The sequence below is a fragment of the Mytilus edulis genome, chromosome 1 (genome assembly GCF_963676685.1).
Source record: "Mytilus edulis chromosome 1, xbMytEdul2.2, whole genome shotgun sequence".
Taxonomy (NCBI): Eukaryota; Metazoa; Mollusca; class Bivalvia; order Mytilida; family Mytilidae; genus Mytilus; species Mytilus edulis.
This window is the reverse complement of record NC_092344.1, coordinates 26,495,978-26,501,977: the sequence shown is the minus strand read 5'-3', so window position 1 is coordinate 26,501,977 and position 6,000 is coordinate 26,495,978.

The following is a 6,000-nucleotide window of genomic DNA, read 5'->3' as shown; positions in this document are numbered from 1 at the left end:
ATACAATATAGTGCTCCTATATACAGTCTATCAACAGTATTTGTCTATACCTACTATCGGTAGTTAACATACAATATAGTGCTCCTATATACCGTCTATCACCAGTATTTGTCTATACCGACTGTCGGTAGTTAACATACAATATAGTGCTCCTATATATCGTCTATCAACAGTATTTGTCTATACCTACCGTCGATGATTAACATACGATATAGTGCTATTATATATACCGTCTATCAAGAGTGTTAGTCTATACCTACTGTTGGTAGTTAACATACAATATAGTGCTCCTATATACCGTCTATCAACAGTATGTGTCTATACCTTCTGTCGGTAGTTAACATACAATATAGTGCTTCTATATACCGTCTATCAACAGTATTTGTTTATACCTTCCGTCGATGGTTAACATACAATATAGTGCCTTAATACCGTCTATCAAGAGTTTCAGTCTATACCTACTGTTGGTAGTTAACGTACAATGTTGTGCTCCTATATACCGTCTATCAACAGTATTAGTCTATACCTACTGTCGGTAGTTAACATACAATATAGTGCTCCTATATACCGTCTATCAACAGTTTTTGTCTATACCTACCGTCGGTGGTTAACATACAATATAGTGCTCCTATAAACCGTCTATCAACAGTATTTGTCTATACCTACTGTCGGTAGTTAACATACAATATAGTGCTCCTATATACAGTCTATCAACAGTATTTGTCTATACCTACCGTCGGTGGTTAACATACAATATAGTGCTCCTATATACCGTCTATCAACAGTATTTGTCTATACCTACCGTCGGTGGTTAACATGCAATATAGTCCTCCTATATACTGTCTATCAACAGTATTTGTCTATACCTACCGTTGGTGGTTAACATGCCATACAGTACTCCTATATATCGTCTATCAACAGTATTTGTCTGTACCTACCGTCGGTGGTTAACATGCCATACAGTACTCCTATATACCGTATATCAACAGTACCTGTCTATACCTACCATCGGTGGTTAACAAGTATTACAGTACTCCTATATACCGTCTATCAATACTATTTTTCTCTACCTACCGTCGGTGGTTAACATGTAATACAGTGTACCTATATACCGTCTATTATCAGTATTTTTCTAAACCTACCATCGGTGGTTATCATGCAATATAGTGCTCCTATATACCGTCTATCAACACTATGTTTCTAACCTGTTTCTATACCCACCGTCGGTGGTTAACATGCAATACAGTGCACCTATATACCGTATATCAACAGTATTTGTCTATACCTATCGTCGGTGGTTAACATGCAATATAGTCCTCCTATATACTGTCTATCAACAGTATTAAGTCTATACCTACCTTCGGTGGTTAACATGACATATAGTACTCCTATATACCGTATATCAACAGTACCTGTTTATACCTACCATCGGTGGTTAACAAGCAATACAGTACTCCTATATACCGTATATCAAAAGTATTTGTCTATACCTACCGTCGGTGGTTAACGTAAAATATAGTGCTGTCTATTAAAAGTATGTGTCTATACATACTGTCGGTGGTTAACATACAATAAAGTGCTCCTATAAACCGTCTATCAACAGTTTTCATTTATACCTTACCGTCGATGGTCAATATAACGTATTATATGGTCCGTATATAGTGCTCATATATACCGTCTGTCAGAAGTATCTGAATTTACCTACCGTCGGTGGTAAACATACAATATAGTGCTCCTATATACCGTCTATTAACAGTATTTCTTTATACCTACCGTCGGTGGTTAACGTAAAATATAGTGCTCCTTTATATACCGTCTTTCAATAGTATTTCTTTATACCTACTGTCGGTGGTTAACATAGAATTTAGTGCTCCTATATACCGTCTATCAACCGTATTTGTCTATACCTACCGGCGGTTGTTATCAAAACAAACTATTTTCAATCAACAGTCCAAAGTTTCGTATCTATACTTCACTCTGAATGACCGATGACATTTATTTGACCAGTAACATTCCCTATTGTATTCATTATTTAGTTTCCTCCCTGAACTTGTCTGAAATATTTGCGGCTGTACTGATGGCAAACAACAATCCATCAATTTCTTAAAGTACTTCTTAATCTAAATCATATATTATTTTTTAATCTAACCAGTAATATGTGATCGGTGAATGTACGTATGACAATTACGCCAATTTTGAAAAAGCATATTTTTTTTTCATTTGCGCACATTGACATTTTTTAATTTGCGCCAAATTGATTCGAAAGGTTAGGTCTGATAAATTTAGATGATAAAATTAAACTTGTTTAACCAAACACAGCAATTCAATGAACACAAGCTACAATATAGATAAATGTGTGTATAGACACATGTTGAGCTCATGGGTATCATCATTTAATCACACTTCTGGTACCCGAACAATTACTTTCATATATGGAACCGATGCCATAAAGAAAAAAACAGGCTTTAACTTATAAAAATTTTGATTAAAAAGGGGATGCTTTATTGTAGGGAAGATATCACAAGGTTGCAGTTCAACAGAAGTGTTGCATGACAATACTCAGTTAAAAAAGATTTGTGCATATGCAAATGTGCTTTTTATGTCAAACAGTTACAATCTTATTTTATAAAGTGCTACTTCAAGTGTGATGTATACTTGCAATAAACTTATCCTGCTTTCAATCCCCCTCCTCCTCCCCGTCACGTGTGAGCAAGTGGCAGGTGGCAAAAGGCCAGAAGGAATATTTTTGTTATTATATAAATAAATTCTATACATCTTATATGCCTCATGACTTGTGTTTACCTGTTAATTTGTGCAAATGAAGAAAATAAATTTGGCGCAAAGAAATAAAAAAAATAGGCGCTAATTAAGTGCAGATTGGCGCAAATGGAAAAAGCCGAAGCAAATATAATCTTTTCTCATATCAAGATTTCAAGATTTTATTCATAACCTCAGACACATACTTGTGTACAAGAGGACAATAATATATACAACCATATTAAAATAATATATAGCGAGACAGGACAAACGAAACACAAATACATAGTATATTTTAAAAGACAATTGGTATAATTAGATTAAGTATCTTATGATTTTCTTCACGAAAATTGATAGTTTCCTTTGAACTTGTACGTTACATATAGACAACAAGCCAGTGAATTTCTTCTTGCTTGGATTCATTACATAGTAATTTGGTACAAACTTTGATCTAAGAGCAGAAACATCAGCATTTTTACAGGTAAACAATATATGAAACTCATCCCCTATTCCCTCATTACATAATGTACATATTCTATTTTCCCTCGCGATCCCCGCCCATCTACCCGTCTCAATAGGTAACTTCAAATTCGAGCATCGAAGTTTAGATATGTTATATCTGTCCTTGGGTAATAATCGCATAGATACGGTTCCAAACCAAACTCGAGTTTGAATAAAGAATAGAATTCACCCCTATCAGATCAAATTGGTGTTTTCTTTCTTTTTTTCGTTCAGTTTCATCTAGTCCATTTGTTCATTTGACTCTGTCTCCATCACGACTAGGATGCATTTTAATTTATAATGTAAAGTCGTTCAGGTTTTTGTTTTATTATATAAAAAAGAAGATATGGCATGATTGCCAATGAGACAACTCTCTAAAAGAGACAAAGTGACACCGGAATTAACTATTAAAAAAAACCTTTAACAGATAACGGTACGCTGACGGTACAGATGTCTGTAAATTCAGAAATTAATGCGAGGTTTTTATTATTGCGACAATATTAAGACTCGCATTTTGATGTATTGCGTTTGAATTAATCTATCAAAATCTCATTTCAGGCTATAATGACACCCATCGCATTGAATATTAACAATTGCACGCAACAAATTTACATTCAAAAATTTGATGTATATTTGACAAGATTAGTTCGTAAAATATGCCAAAAATTCTATAATTAGTGTATTATTCTCCCAAGTTTATTTGAAAAGGTATAATTCCTCTATACAAATGGCAAAATCTTTCATAAAATATCCAGTAAGTTGGATAAACGTTTACCAAATCATCCCAATACAGTTTGATTTATATATTCACTTTGCTATTCCGTTCTTGCACAGTGATATAGTTCATTTTGCGTCATCCCATATTCTAGCAAAGGGAGATTATCTAAGCATCACCGTTACATCAGTAATAGCTCTCGTACATAAAATAGTTAGCTCGAACTGTATGATCCTGTGTGAATCTGATCTTTATATTAAAAGTGCATAAATGGTTCACATATGGGTCTTATTTAAAAATTAAACAGTATCAAAACAATTAGTGCATTATAATATAACCAAATAGGCATGCAAAAAAGAATCAATAGGCAAAATATGCTTGTCTACCGTCTAATTCTAATTGCTAATATTTACTGTATTGTATATAGCTCAATTCCATTCCATTCCATTCAATTTTATTTATTTTTTAATTTTCAGCAGAAAACAGTATTTCTAACAATTAAATTGAATTAATTTGATATGACGTCTCAGAGTATGACGTTGACACACGGTAATCACTCTCATGTTTTTATTTACATCGCTGTCAATCATCCGGTAAAGATGAATATTCATTACTACCCTCGGTAGTTAACGTCCCTCGATGGTTAACTTTAAGTGCCTACCTCTAAAGCTGAAGATTACACTGACATATTAAAACAGACTATTTTGAGCGTTATGTTAATTAATCTTAATTACAAAAGGAACGGTTTGATATGTCACCTGACTTTCAGTGTCACCTTCACGCAAAAATAGAACTTATTCATCCTGTGATGTTCACTTAGCAGATCGTCTATATATTCAAGAAGGTACGGGTGCTATTTCATTACCATATCTTAGGTCATGAAAATAAAAGTCAATCAACACCTAGGCCATATGGTATCATAAAGTTTTACCTTACACTATTAATCTCACCAGGCGACAGTTAGACACAATTAATATACCCTTAATAATTATAATCATGTTCTGATAGTTAGTTACCGTTAAAATATATTTTCAAAATGCTAGCCCTGATTGTATGCGTGTATTAAATTTACATTCAGTTATATTGTGCTTAATTCAAATGCATCAGATATTGACAATTTTTGAAAGGAGGGGGATCTGGGTCGTTCAGCATTTTATTTTGACATATTGTGAAGCCTACATGATATTGTATACAGCATATGTAATTAATTTCAATGAGATTTTATAAGATCTTAAACAGAATAAAAGATACTTTATATTTTTTTGTTGTAATACTATCTTCAGAAAGTAAATTTTCACACATATATATAGTTTGGCATTTGATGACATACTTTTAATGAACAGTTCTGTCGTATATTTATTTTTTTGTTCCAGAAAATTCACGTTAATAGATCCAAAAAAAAATGATAGTAAATGTGAAAAAAATATTGTTATATTACAATAACCTTAGAAAAAATACCACCACCACCCTAGACAAAAAAAAACAAACACTGATTTTCGTCTTGTCGAAAGCAAGGAGGTCTTTGAGATTTATGAGTGAAATAACTGCCTACTTGGATCTTTTGACATACATCTATCTTTTTTTAAAGTTTCGTGAAAGCGATACTTGGCGATCCTAGATTCCGTCATCAGCATTTAGGTTCAGTCTTTGGTTAAAGTTTTGTTTTACATCAAAATCGTTGTCAAACATAATGGAATTTCGGAAAATTGGGACAGAAGCTTCTTTATGTCCAAAATACAGTATCCAGGGTAAAATTTTGCAAATATTTATTTTCATTTTTCCGTAGTTTACTACTAGATGGACTTCGTTTTCCGGAACAGTTAATTTCATGTTTTGTCTGAGGTTAAAGTTTTTCATGCAATAACCGTTTTGTTTAATCGTCCAGTTGCAAGTTAAATGCATATCCATGCAGGCGCAAAATTGCGGCGGGGTTAAACATGTTTTTTTCCATATCTCAACCCCCCCCCCCCCCTATACCTCTATCCAATGTAGAAAAAAAACAAACGCACAACAATACGCAAAGTAAA